This window comes from Aotus nancymaae, unplaced genomic scaffold (assembly GCF_030222135.1).
Source record: "Aotus nancymaae isolate 86718 unplaced genomic scaffold, 86718_ANA_hifiasm-v0.15.2.pri h1tg000020l, whole genome shotgun sequence".
In the NCBI taxonomy this organism is placed as follows: Eukaryota; Metazoa; Chordata; class Mammalia; order Primates; family Aotidae; genus Aotus; species Aotus nancymaae.
The window spans coordinates 64,280,530-64,295,875 of record NW_026988432.1 but is presented as its reverse complement, the minus strand read 5'-3'; the positions used below and the strand labels follow the sequence as shown (position 1 = coordinate 64,295,875).

The 15,346-nt window shown below is 38.8% G+C and overlaps 1 protein-coding gene across 4 annotated transcripts in view; it reads right to left on the bottom strand.

The window, feature by feature from the left end:
• The window catches only part of PTPRM (protein tyrosine phosphatase receptor type M), an 849,557-nt gene that overhangs the window by 457,751 nt on the left and 376,460 nt on the right, over window positions 1–15,346 (bottom strand). The gene's annotated exons all lie outside the window — the stretch shown is intronic.

Below are 15,346 nucleotides of genomic sequence, written 5' to 3'. Positions count from 1 at the left end.
TTCAGTCTCTGATTCTCACCCCACTGCAGAAAATAAGTAAATTCTAGCCCTAGGGATAATCTTAGACATACTACTTGATAGTCTTGTTTACAACCTAAAAAAGAATCACATCTCTGGTTTTTGAAGGGAAAAGAAATTAAGCCATAAAAGCAGATTTCATATCTGTGTTTATTAACAACAATGAAGAGGTCTTAGGGCTATCTATCCATTTATTTATCTGTTTACTTGTGGCGTGAATCCTGTAATCATGAACTTTTGTAATAATCTCCTAATATTCTTCCTAATGGAAGCATCTCTCAAAAGAATGTTTATTCAAAAACAATTTAAAGTTTGCACTTACTGACCTCTCACAACTATTCAAGGCTGTACTGAGGGCACTTGAGTATAAGAAAGCCTCCTTTTTGGATTTATGCCTATGTTGAGATGAGTATGATTTACAGTTGTGCTGTCTTCATGCCACAGATGTACCCTGTAAAATAAGCAGCCTCGGACTAGGAGCCCCATGTAATTCTAGTGAGTCATATGGACTCTCAAGAATGAGCCTTTAAAAATTTTTTAACTCATGTACTTAATCACATGAAAAGTCAGATTCAGCTTCATGAGAAAAAGTACATAGGCAAGAGATATCAAGTGCTAAGCAGCAATCATTTTAGCTTAGAATCTACACAAGAATAGCAAATCACACATCTTACTCAAATCTGCAGGCCATTTTGTATTAAACCATTCACATGTGCATGGATTCAGGCATTCATTCAATCAATATTCAGTGACAATCTTTTATGGGGCACATCATATAAGAGAGCATAAAGTTAAAAGAACCATCATTTACCTAATTGAGTTTATTGTCTGGATAGAAATAAATAGACAAGGCAATAATTACAATACAGAGCAATGAACTGCCTCCCATAGCACACAGAGGAGAAGGAGACCTGACTGGATGTCTTAGTCTGTTTTCTGTTGGTTATAATAGAATACCTAAAACTGTATAAAGAAATTTATTTCTTTCAGTAATGGAGGCTAAGAAGCCCCAGGTCAAGTGGCCTCATCTGGTGAGGGCCTTCTTGCTGGTGAGGACTCTGCAGATTCTTGAGGCAGCATAGAGCATCACATGGTGAAGGGGCTGAGTGTGCTAGTTCAAGTCTCTCCTCCTCTTCTCACAAAGCCACTGGTCCCTCTCCCATGATAACCCATTAATCCACCAATCCATAAATGGATTAATCCATTATGAGGGCTCTCCTATGATGACCCAATCACCTCTTAAAGGCCCCGTCTTTCAATAGTGACACTGGAGATTAAATACTGATTTAATACTGGGGATTAACATTTCAACATGAGTTTTGGGGGAGACAAATATTCAAACCATGGTCCTGGGGATGGTGTCAGTGCAGGCTTTCTAGGAAGCATTGCTTGAGCACACACTTAGGGATGTACAGAAGTTCCTTAGGCAGGGAATAAAGAGGAAAAGTCCAGTGAATAAGAGAAGCTTTCCAGAGTCAGGAGCCAAGGAAGAGCACAGAACTGTAGGGAAAATATAGGGTCTCCATAGTTGAACTACAGGAGAACTGTAAAAGAACTATAGGGGAAGTACAGAAGTCTAGGAGAACTCTAAGGGAAGTATAACTTATCCTATATGGCAAGAACAGAAGTGCTTCTCAGTGAAAAGGCTGGAAGAAAAAATGCAATACAGACCCCAACAAGAAATATGAAATGTTGAGGATGTTAGTGTATTCAGATGCTGGGAATGGAAGGATCTTAGAGAAAGAGGTAACACAAACACCTCTGTGTGTACAGTAATGGACAGGAGGAGATAGGGTGTGAGCCCAACTATGTCAAGGGAAACTGGGTAAGTTGTTTTCAGAAATCATAGTAATAAAAGACACAAAGAGAGAAGATAGAGAGAAAGAGAAGGAACCTCAAGATATCTAGAAAACAAAAACAACACAATGTGTATTCCACTACAGTAACATCTTTCTCCTCTAGCAGACCATAAAGTCCAGGGTCATATCTTACTCATTCTGTGTACCCAGGTACACTCAGAGATGTCACTCTACCTCCATCCTCCCCCAAAGGCCTTCATGTGGTAGGTATCCTGCCCTGTATCTAGAGGGCAGGAATGTCACACAGGCCACGGAGAATGTGAACAAACAGGCCTGGTTCAGTGTCTCCCATTTTTTACCATCAGATCCTGCCCTGCTGTCCCCCAGTCACACTTCTGTATGACTGTCCATAAAAACACAATTTTCTCTGAGTCTTCAAGTCTTCATTTTCTGAAGGCACCTGTGTCATGTAAAACTTGTATTAAAGAATTTTTTATGTGTTTATCTTGTTAATCTGTCTTTTGTTATAGAGATTTCAGCCATAAACCTTGTAATGGGTGAGGAAAAGGTGTCTTTTTGCTTCAGGACAGGTATAGAAAGGTATGAGAGTCTTTGCCCCCACTGTCCTTTCCCCATGACAGTGACACCTGGAGAGGTCAATGTGTTTAGAACCTTGGGTACCATTGAACATCTAGGAACCCACAGGGAACCTTTTTGTTATTCTAGCAAAACAAAATGATGAAAATATACATCAGGTAGAGATAGCAAAATCATCAGCCAGATTTTGCCCAATTTTCAGAATAAGAAAGAGGCAGCCCCACCAAGCATTGGCACTCTACATTCTTAATAGCATGACTGAAGGACCATAAAAAAATGATGAGGGGTGGGCATTCGGACTGTTCTTTACCACATGAGAGTTCACTAGGAGAGACAGCCTAGGACACAATTGTTGGGAGCAAAAACCTCAGATTCCATGCAAAGCACAGTGACTGACTGTCCTGGGTTGTTAAAGAAATCACTGACCCATCTTTTGTCCACTTAGTGAAACAACCATAATGATGATGCCTGAGATGAGATGATCTGACTGGGTTAAATACAGCTCTTTATATAAAGCAAGAGTATCTTCAAATGTGCACGTATTTCAATTTGAGTCAGCTAGAAAAAAGTACTGATAGTTATTTAAATTAGACTTACAACCATCTTTATGCAATAGACTAACTCTAGGACTTCTAAATGAGCAGTAATTTACCAGCAAAAAGATATGTATTAAGTCTTTCAGAAATAGTTTTGCAATAATCAGAGCAATGATTGAAAGAAATTGAGGTCTGGGAAGTTAGTAGCACTTGCAGCAAATTAATCAATCTCAGGTATTTTGGAGCTGCTCTGAATGCACAGGCATCGAGGGGCTCTGAGCCAGTCCCCCTTCCTCAGACATACAGGTGGGAATTAAACGGCACTTTCATTTCTTCAATAGCGAAAACAGTCTGTATTATCCCACTTTCAAGTATGTCCATTTGTAAGATACTGTTTGAAATTCTTACCACCGACATCACTAATAACAGCAGGATCTGCAATAATTTTTTAAAAAATATCTTATGCCAGCTAATTCCAATATTAATTGAACATCTCAAATAATCTGTCCTTTATACAGCCCATATGGTTTAATAATTAACATAGTGTTGACCTTTGATTTCTAGACCACAACCAACTTAATCAAAATATTTATCAATCTGGAGTACTGTTCTAGAATAAGTACACTTTAATTGGCTAATGAATATACAGATAGCCAAAATAATATACAGATACCCAAAGTTGTATCATATTATTATAGGTATAGTCAAGAAGAATTTGATTATGGAAATTTAGAGCTTCATTCTATTTTTAAGACATAGTTTATTTCATGATATATTTGTAATAGCTGAATAATATTATTTAATAAACCCGTGTTTAAATTTTATCTAGAGGTTCATCCAAATAATACAGGATATAGATAACAAGTGCAGTAAGTAGAAATACCAGCAAAATTAGAAATTCTTTAGTCTTAAAACCAAATATCCAACTGTTAACTGGGTTAATTTGGCCAAATCAAACTAAGGAGCCCAACACTGACGAACATTTTCTTACATATTTAAAGGTTCAAACCTTTTCAAAGCTAGGTCTCAAGCCAGTTCACTTTTAAACTGTAATTACAGTACTCTACTATGCAGAGGGTGACAGTGCCTGTGCTACCTAACAAACATGACCTAAAAGACCAGGCTAGTCATTAACACGGCTGGTTAAGAACATCATTCTTCCTCAGTCTATATGCCTTAAAATACACAACTCTTCTGAAAACATAGTCAAAAGAAGATAAAGATGTAAGAGAAAGGAGGTTAAAATCCCTAAAGTTTTGAATTTGCATAGGAATTGTCAGTATGCACTCAGGGCGCAGTTTGTCTTTAAATGTGTGTATGTGTGCATACCTAGATATCCTAGCTCTCTCCAATGAGAAGATCCCAAAAATAAAAATAAACAATAAAGTAGTAATGAGCACCTCTATGCTCAGATTGTAATTTCTAATAGCATTTCCCTTTGAAAAAGAACCAGGATACCCCAGGAAAATGGTCAATTCTAAGTCTGAAGTAGTAAATGGAAAATATAAACCTAGAACATGTCACAACAGAAAGCAAAGAAGTTCCCTGAGATGGGCCAGGACAGTAGTCATCCATGCTGAGTAAGCCCCACTGGAGGGTTGGGGAAGATGTGAGCAGCAATGAAGATATTAAGTGCAATGGACTCAACACACAAGTTGATGACGATGATGCTGATGATGACAACAATAATAATTATAAATGCCTTGGTCATTTTTAGGTGATGACAGCAAGTGACTGATAGAACTAGACCATTCTGCAACTCCTAAAGAATGAACCAAGGCAATAATCATCAATGACCAATAATGTTACAGGATCCTTGGGGTGTCACTTCACCACCTGGAAACATCTGTGGCCAGTGGCACCTTTACTTGAGTTTTGCTCCGGCCTACCAGGCCCACTTGGCCTGGCAGGCTGCACTTAGATGGCACTACTGGCCTGGATCCCAGGCCTGCCAAGGGCAAGTGGAGAGGCACACTGGCTGTTGTGGGATGGGCAGCTCCAGGTGCTGGCCTGGGAACCAGCTCCCTGCAAGAAGCTTCCATGGCTAGCACTGGGGAATGTGGTGGCACTCAGTAGCTTGAGACACCAAGAACTGCAGAGCCACAAAGAGGGTGTCACATGCCTGGCTCAGGGAGCTCCCAGGTCTGGGATCCCTGAAGGGCTGCAGGTCTTCTCTTCTTCTCTCTTTCTTGTCACCCACAACATGGTGAGCAAGGAGGATGTTTCAGCTCTGCTTGTGTTATAGCTCTTTCAGCCCTGCCAGTTGGTGTGTCCCAAGTTCTTGCCCTGTATCCAGGAAGAATGAGGTATGCAGCAGTGGAGATTGAGTAAGGCAAACAGGAGCTTTATTGAATGACAGAACAGTTCAGAGGAAACCCACAGTGGTCAGCTCCTCTCCACAGTGAGGGTGTCTGAACAAGTGTTCAACTCTCAGCAGAGAGGAGACTTTTGAGTGGGTAGCTCCTTTATGCAGGCAGGTAATCCCACTGAGTGTTCAGCTCTCAGCAGAGAGGAGACCCAGGAGTGGTCAGCTCCTTTATGCAGGCAGGTAATCCCATTGAGTGTTCAGCTCTCAGCAGAGAGGAGACCCAGGAGTGGTCAGCTCCTCTCTGCAGGCAGGTCATCCAGTCGACAGCTCAGCTCTCAGGAGAGAGGAGACCCTGGAGTGGGTAGCTCCTCTCCCTAGGCAGGTTGGCCTGAGTGCTCAAGTCTGGCTGTGTTGAAGGATTTTATGGGCTTCAGAAGAGAGGAAGTGCGTGCTGACTGGTTCATGGGTAGCCATGGGCGTGCAAAGAAAAAGCACCATAATCTCCCACTCTCAGACTGCAAGACTGACAGCCTGGCCCCCAAGTTTCAGGCCTTAAAGTTGGGGCTTCACTGGGGAACTGCCCTATCTTCCCTGGAGCCTGTCTCCCTCCCGCTGTTCATGGCACCCAGGCTGTTCATGCTGAGGGGCACCTGCAGGCCAGTGCCAAGCTGTCCTCAGTGCCCCCTCACCCTTCCTTACATGCACATCAGTGCTTGAAGTCAGGAAGGGGCTGAGGCAGCAGGGGGCTGGCATGTCAACAGTGCCCTGAGTGCACACACACCTGGCTGGGTTGCAGCAGCACCTGGGTTTGGCCTCAACTTTGCTCCAAGATTGGAGCAGGCACTGGAAGCAGGGAGAATCCAGGCAGTGGGAACAGGTACTTCCAAGCCTGCAGGGGCAGCAGGGTCTTCCTGAGCCCCTGAATGTGCAGAGACACTTAGGTCCACAGCTGTGGCTGGGTGGCTGCTGCTGTGCCTGGGAGGGTGGGGCTCCTGCCTGCATCCAGCCTCCAAGAGCACAGGGATGCTGGGTCTGCAGCCATAGCTGGGCAGTCACAGCTGCGCTCAGGGAGCATGAGGTTCCTGCGTTGTCAACTCAGCAGCAGGTGGGGCTTCCACCTGTTCTCAGTTCCTGCCTACCCCATGGAGCAGGCAGCCCTAACCACAGCCATCTCTGTCTTCCTTTCTTATAAGATAGCCTCAGATATTTGGAAGCAAGATGAGTAAGTGAACCTTCTGCTGAATATGAGAAAAGAAGAAGGAAGGCTTTCCCAGAATGTTTGGCTTGTAGGCCCAAAGGAAGCAGACCTTAAGAATAGTGGCTGATGCCTTTCCTTCTCTTCTGCCCTCCAGACTGAAACAACCTGATCCATACTTTTAAAAGTCCAATTTCAGACACCAGGGCCTACTTGAGGGTAGAGGGTAGGAGGAGGGTGAGAATTAAAAAAACTACCTATCAGGTACTATACTCACCACCTGGGTGACAAAATCATTTGTACACCAAACCCCAACAAGATAAAATCTACCTATGTACCAAACTTGCATATGTACTCTCTAAACCGATAATAAAAGCTGAAAAGAAAAAAGTAAAAGTAAAAAGTCCAATCTCAAGTGGAGGCCAGGAGACATCAAGGTTTCTATGGAGGAAGAGGCTCTCTGCTGCCCTACCTGTTCCTGCCACATCCTGCTGCTTACATCTTTTTTTGGCTGAGTTAGATAACATCACAAAGGAAAAATTATTAATTAATTTTTTTCTAGAGAATCCATAAACATGTTATATTGTTTCATCAACATAAAAGAAATCTTATTTTTAAGTAAAGGTAATCCAAAATGATACTAAGTTAAAACATACAGTATATACCTAAAGGTTTTCAGTAGCTTCAGTCTGAATGTTCAGTATGATGTTATATAAATATAGATATGGATATTTAACTGACTAAAACAATAATGGATGTGATTTTAACTACTCAAAATTTTCTAGAGCAAATGGTTCCCATAGCAACTAAAGACAGTTGTGCTTTGTGCATCTCTAGTATTTTCTGGGATGCTAAGTGATGTTAAATTTATGCTTTAATATATATGGCATAAAATACCCAAGTTAAGCTTGCAAAGGGAACCATAATTTTCCTTCTTTTCATCTCATTTTGTGGCTTTTATATATAATAACAAAATTGTTCCAAAATACAGTTGGATTTTTGTCCTTATAATCAACAAATGAAATGAAAAGCCACCTAGAAAGGTTGACCACAAACATATATCCATAATACGAAAGCCAAGGCAACATTGCATACATATAAAAACTATCTTAACTTTAAATTCTGATAAACATTATCATTTAAATTACTACATGATACTTATGAATTCATGATAAACTATCTACATTTTCTGCAGTACCCAAGATGCATTATGGTTAAGATAGAACATAGATAGCCTGGGTTCAAATCAAAGCTCTTGTGACTAGCAATGCACCATTGGAAAAGTCACTTTCTGAGCCTCAGTGGCTTCTTCTATAAATGGACATATAATAAAATTCTTGTAGGGATCAATTAAAAAAATGCCTGAACATTACCTACCAGAATACCTAGCACACAGCAGTGCTTAGTCAATGTAGTTGTAATTATTTTATTTCAAACACACCTGCTGAAGTCAGTAATATAAATACTATTCATACAATTTTAAATTTATTCATTCAGAAGCCAAATTCTATGGTATATCAGTGAAAATGTTCCCATGAAAATCATTTTAGGTTATAAAAATATCAAGGTTCCCCTCTTTTCTCTTAGAAAAAGGTCTAAAATTATCTGAGCTCAAAAACGAAATGTGAAAATTTTATTAGACTAGAGAAACACATTTTTTCATTATTACATAGCTCATACACTGCTTGGTGGAATTATATGTCAAACTCTCAAAAAATATATATCTATCTCTAGGCCAACAGCTAAAAAATTATTAACTCTAAGTGAGTTTTTTAAGAAAATTAAACTCCTCAAATTAAGAACGCAAATGGAATTACATTCTTTACAAAAGGCAGATGGGGTAGTTTTAATTCATCTACTACTATGACACAGGTGTTGCCACTGTAAAAACTCAAATGGAATATTCCTTATTAAAGGTATATTTCTCATGTTCATGGAACTCATGGAGAAAAATAAAGGTGCATGTCTATAACTTTTAACAGATGCTATGGCAAGAAAGTTTTTAAAGGAAGAATTAGAAGTTTTATGACAGAAGAAGGAAACCTAGGGAAAGAGTACAAGAAATGAAGGTTTAGGAAAGATGATATATTGATCATATTTGCTTCTAAAATTACTCTAATATATGTCTGTTTTTATTAATCAGTTTTTGCAACTCTGCATGATATTTGCTATCTATCCTGAAGCAGCAGAGACATGACTATGTTCTATATATTGCTCCTCTCATCAAAGACCATCCTCTGAACAGGAGCTGTAGTCCTAAAGCAAGTATCCCAGAGAGAAATGGTTTCCTCTGTAACTACAAACCTGCTTTAAGTACAAACCTGCTTTCGATGCTCACCTGAAGGAGCTACATGATTTGTCTGGATAGTCAGTAAGCCCCTGCATTAGTAGGTATTCACTGAGCATTTTGTTATGTGACAAGTACTAGTCTAAGTGCTGGGTTGTACCAGTGTTTTTAACAGAGTATAGTAGTCCCCCCTGTTTCAGGGGAGATACATTTCAAGACCCCTTGTGGATGCCTGAAACCATGGACAGCTTCTGTCATGTCTTCCATGCATGAACTTAATGCCATGTACATCTTAATTAAGCACTTACCATGCACTGTGGCTGTAACTTTTGCAGTCTGAGGTACGACAGCAAAAGTAAAACAATTTTCTTATTCCTTCTTCAGTTTCATGTACAGAAGATTCTTTCTTACTGTAGATTTTAGCAAGGAGTGCAAACAATTTTTTTCTTTCCTTATTGAGAACTTTTACCTTTCACTTAAAGGAAGCACTTTGTGCCTTCTCTTTGGTATATCCAAATTGCCATCATCACTACTCCTGTGCTTTGGGCCAGTAGTTAAGTAAAGTAAGAGTGACTTGAACATAAGCACTGCAATCCTGAGACAGCCTATTTGTCTCCTTAGTAACTACCGGGTGGGTAGTGGGATTAGATATCTCAGTAACTACTGTGTGGGTAGTGGGATTTGCTGGACAAAGGGATGTTTCCTGTCCTCAATGGGACAGGATGGGACAGAGTAAGTTTTCATTGTGCTACTCAGAATCGTGTACAATTTAAAACTTATTAATTGTTTATTTCTGGAATTTTCCATTTGACATTTTCGGACCACATTTTCATTGACCACAGGTAACAGAAACCGTGGAAGGTGAAAATCTCAGATAAGAGGGGACTACTTTACTTTACAGTAACATCATCTGATTTCCTTTTCTATTTGTATGAACTAATGCTTATTATGGGATCATTTTAAAAGGCTATTCTGGTGCATTACTTATAATATATGCCAAGCTCTGCTTGCAAAATGGTAAAACTCTCAATTATATTGTGCTATGATGGGTTTTAAAGTTCTAAATTTAACACAGATAAATCACAGTAAATCTGAGACTATCAGGTTAAGAGGCTAATATTATTTGAGATGCAAGATCATTCAGTGAAGAAAAATGTCCAAGAGTAAAACTTCACTCGTATGTAAATAAATAGCAATATTTATACATAAGTATAAACCTGTACATATATACAGACATAAACATATTAGATATATAAAACTGACTTTCACTAATAAAATAGAGTTACCTATAATAAACATAAAAAACTGGATATACAACTGCACTAAAGTTTCCTACATTTTCTGGGCTTCTGTTTTCTCTTATCAATACAATAAGAAATTTAATTTGAAGATTGCTCCAAATTCAGAGGTTACATAATTGTGTAATTCGAAAAAGTAAGATATTTTAAAATGTAGTAATTTCTAATATCTGTGAAGAGAAAGTGGTTATTTTCCAGGTTTCCACTGCCAACTGCTATTCACTCAGCATGCATACATCAACCCCTGGCCTGATCAAAGATCCTGTTCATCCATTGTTGAAAAGACATCTCTCCTCCCTCTCTGACTTCTGCCCTCTGTCCTGGAGGCAGAACCTTTATATTTCCCACCCACAATGAATGTGATATGCTTGCTAAGTGAGAGTAAGGAATGCAGGAACCTCTACAATGATTACAAAAAATTAAAGAGTAGAAGTTACAAAAACACCAAAATGGGACCAGAGGCAGGGTAAGAGAAAGGCAATGGCCCCCATGCCACAGGTCTTATAACTGCACATGCATGAGTCATCTACAGGTTCATAGACATTAACACTAGCTAGCTTTGGTTAACACTTTCATTTACTGAAAAGCATTATAAATATGAAGTCCTGAGAGAAATAAGCAAATGTAGGAAAATAATATTTGGAATACTGAAGAAAGAACAATAAAGGTTTTAATACAACCATACATGGCTTAAAGGTCAGTGACTACATAAAAAATATACAACCTCAGAAGTTGTCCATCAGCAAACACAAGTTTTTTTTGTTTTGTTTTGTTTTTTAATATGAAGTCTCTCTCTGTCGCCCGTGCTGGGCTGCAGTGGTGTAATCTTGGCTCATTTCAAGCTCTGCCTCCCGAGTTCAAGCAATTCTCCTGCCTCAGCCTCCCTACTAGCTAGGACCACAGGCATGTGCCACAGCACCCAGCTAATTTTTGTATTTTTACTAGAGACGGAGTTTCACCATGTTGGCCAGGATGGTCCAATCTCCTGACCTTGTGATTCACCCACCTCGGCTTCCCAAAGTGTTGGGATTACAGGTGTGAGGCACCACACCCAGCCACAAAACACAAAAGTATTATTTAAAGTAAAAAGTGTTGGGATTACAGGTGTGAGGCACCACACCCAGCCACAAAACACAAAAGTATTATTTAAAGTATAAAAGTGTACAGAAAGTATAAAAAGAAAATCTCATATTCCATTTTCTCTTTTCAGTGATGTACATATATTTATATATATACACACACACGTACACACAGTATACGCATACAGACTTTGAGATGTTTTCAAAATGTGGGCTCAAAAAGTGATCAAAAAGTTGATAGCAAAAATTACAGTAATATTTTGGGTGCTTGAATGATTTCCACAAATACATTTAATTTTAGTATCTCACATTGTTGCAGTCCATGTTTATATGAATAGATTGCCATATCCGATAGCATATAACAAGTATCTTCAAGAACTGCATTGCATATTCAATACAAGAAAAAAGTTTATAGATGTTGTCTTTCTATCATCTGGAGAATTTTTAAAACTATTCTGCAGCTGTAATGATGGATGTGCTCACACACTGGGTCTTATTCTATTGTTCAGTGTTCTAGCAAAACCAATCCCACATTGGCAAACATAACCTGTGTGGTTCACAGATGAGATGAAGAAAATATAAACAGATGGGACACATCTGTTAATCATAAACATTTCTTCATTACTGTCATCATCAGATTTATTTGTGTTATATTATTGTGAAAGACTCTGACAGGGATTATATTTAATCTATATTTTAAACAATCAAAACTTTGGCCATTTTTCATAGGTATGGATCAATATGACATATAATACATATAAACTTTATTTTCTGTGGCCAGGATGGCACCTTGATATTAATGATGTAATATTGTTCACACCCAAATTCTTCTAACAAAGCATAAGTGCATAATGCCTATTCACCTACCTTACTAATACAAGAAGATGGTAGAGTGGAATTACTTAGAGGTGAAATAAAAGTAAAAAAACTGAGTTGCATTATTGCCAGCTATGCCATTTTTCTTTGTGACCAAGGACAATCCTATACTTCCAATTCCTCTTCTATAAAACAGATAAACCACCATGACATACAACCATGAAACTCTGTGCAGAATGCCTATTTTACACCTCAAAGGACTGCAACACAAGGAGTAAAAAGTTATTGTAAATAGGTCAGGCATGGTGGCTCATGCCTGTAATCCCAGCACTTTGGGAGGTCAAGGCAAATGGATAGCTTGAGCCCATGAGTTTGAGACTAGGCTAGGCAACATGGTAAGAAACTGTTTCTACAGAAAAAAAAAATATATATATATGTATTTATATAATATATATATTTATATTTTATATATTTAATATTTCTATTTTATATTTATATATTAATATTATATATTTATATAATATTATTATCAGGAGGCTGAGCTCTCTGAGGATCATCTGAACCCAGGGGATGAAGACTGCAGTGGGCCTAGATCATGCCACTGCATTCCAGCCTGGGTGACAGAGTGAAACCCTGTCTCAAAAAATATTATTAATGATTACATTCAAAAACACCTATGTATCCCCAAACAAAGATGTATTATTAATTTCTAAATCTTGACTGACTCTTTAGAGAGGTTCGAATCACAGAAAAATCTCAAAATAATTTTTTTTTCAATTTTCTGCCTAAATCTCAGGATTATTTTGAGGACCCAAATGAATTTACATGCAGACAGGCGTTAGGGTATTACAACTCTAGATTAGAAAGACCTGGTCCATGACTAAAGGTTTACATCTCTCCACAACTTCTAAAGAATGGCCAGAGAAAAATGGTCAAGGGAGGGTGAGAGGTCCTGGGCAAGAGGGCAGGAAGGGCTCTGCAAAACCAGCATCTGCTGGAAACTCTCATCACTATCGGAAACTGCTTCGAACACATATTAATAGAAATCATCCTTGCAGGTGAAGGACACGGGTCTTATTTCATAAGCTATTAATAAAATAAACATTTCCCCATGAAATGCCTACCTAACCAGGGAAAATAAATTATTTAACAGTAAAATTATTGTAACATCACAAAGATTCACTAACCAAACAGTGTCCTGATTCCAGGACAAAGTAAGTTTCAGTAAAAAAACTCAAAGTCACAACAGTTCTATCTATCTGTGTCATCTCCTTCTTGACAGTGCAATGTAGAATGCTGCAGGACAATAAATGTTCACCAAAGACAAGAGGGGTCAGAAAAGACTCAGCAAGAGACAGAGATAGGCATTAAGGGATTGATTGTGAAAACAACTACCAACACTATCATTCAAATCTAATGAGAAAAAATTCATACATGAGTACATGGAAAATTCAACATCAGAGTCAGATTGAGGCAACTGAATACAGGTACCAGTTATATGTTATGCCTGCCTTCTTTCTTTCCTGATTTGGAATGTGTGTTGTGTTTTGCTTCACACTAGTAATTTCCAAAACTGGGTGTACACTGGAATTACTTGGAGAGTCTTTAATAAAGCATTGCATGCTGAACCCCCCCCAGACCAATTAAATCAGAATCCAGAAACAGGCAAGACATTTGTGAAAAAAAAAACAAAAAACCAAAACCCTTCCAAGTGGTTCTATAGTAGTCAGGGCTGAGAATGTTGCATTTAGATCTTTTTTATGTACCCCAAAATCGTAAGTAGCTTTCTCCATACCACATGACAAATTATCTTTATAACAAAGTTCCCGGATGTGTAGGAAGTAGTGAAAGTTTCCTAACCTATATAAGTACTCAAGTTTAAGCAGGAATACACCAAGTCCAGGGCACTTGCAAAAATAAAAAGAATAAATCATGTCCTCCACAAACCTGTAAGACCTTGGGAATATCTAAGATGACTCTGTTGAGGTGAGAGCTTAGACTTAATATAGTATTTATACTGTATTCTCTCAAGAAATAGTATCATAAATACTAGGAGCAAAATATATTTTTCCACGAAAATTAAGATTTCTAGAGTTAAATCAAAGGAACAAATAGTTTCATTTTAATAAGGTGTTTAATACTCTGTGGAAAATGTCAACAGAAGATGTTTGTCTCATCATTAATTACCACAGATAGCCAATCTTGATTGTGTTTAATACCAAATAGCCATTATCTGAGAAAACAATTCTGAATTCTAACATCAAGAATTTAAAACAACTGGGAAGTGGGTTAAAAATAGAAAAGAATTTACTGAAAACAGTTTTCACAAGCTGCAAAAAGCTCAAGTTAGTAGTTACAAAACTTTTAGAGACAAAGAAGAAAGTAAAGATGAATTTGGAATATACAATATAACCCTCTGCATACACTTCCTGGCCAGCAAAGTCTCTAACACGGACAGTAGGATATGAAAAAAGAGAGTGACACAGGACAGAGGGGTGGGCATCTTGGCAGAGAAAACAACACTTTTTAAGAAGCCTCTCCAGAATGCATTCCCCATCATGACAATACATTGCTGATTAATCTTGGGACAGTACATTCAAATGTCTCCCATTTTCCCCAGAAAGAGAGGAATAAAAATACTAATGGGCTGGGCACAGTGCCTCACATCTGTAATCCCAGAATTTTAGGAGGCCAAGGCAGGAGGATCACTTGCGACTAGGAGTTTGAGACCAGACTGGGCAATACGGGAGACTCCATCCCTATAAAAATGACAAAATAATTAGTCAAGCATGGTGGCATGTGCCTGTAGTACCAGCTACTTGGGAGGCTGAGGTAGGAGGATCACTTGATCCCAGGAGGTTGAGTGAGCTGTGAAGGTACCACTGTACTGCAGCCTGGGCAACAGAGAGAGACCCTATCTCCAAGAAAAATATAGAACAAAACAAAAGACTACTGATTTACATTGCACAAATTAAAAGGAAAAAAGGATGTAAAAATTACAGAGTGTCACACGAAGTCACCCATCACAATCAAGATTATACTGCAAGCCACAACAGGAGGTGGAGAGGTGGCACCTACAGAGACAAGGCTAGCATGCATGATGGAGTGGAAGCCAGTGGGGAGCACAACTGCGTACACAGAAGGGTTAAAACCCGAAGGACCGTTCAACTCAGCAGCAAACTAAAAATAAATAGATATTTTTATTTCTTTTTTTTTGGATTTTTTATTTTATTTTATTGCACTTTAGGTTCTGGGGTACATGTGCAGATCATGCAGGATTGTTGCATAGGTACATATATGGTAATGTGGTTTGCTGCTTCCATCCCCCCGTCACCTATATCTGGCATTTCTCCCCATATTGTCCCTCCCCAACCTCCCTACCCCTTGCTGTCCCTCCCCTCTTCCCCCAACAA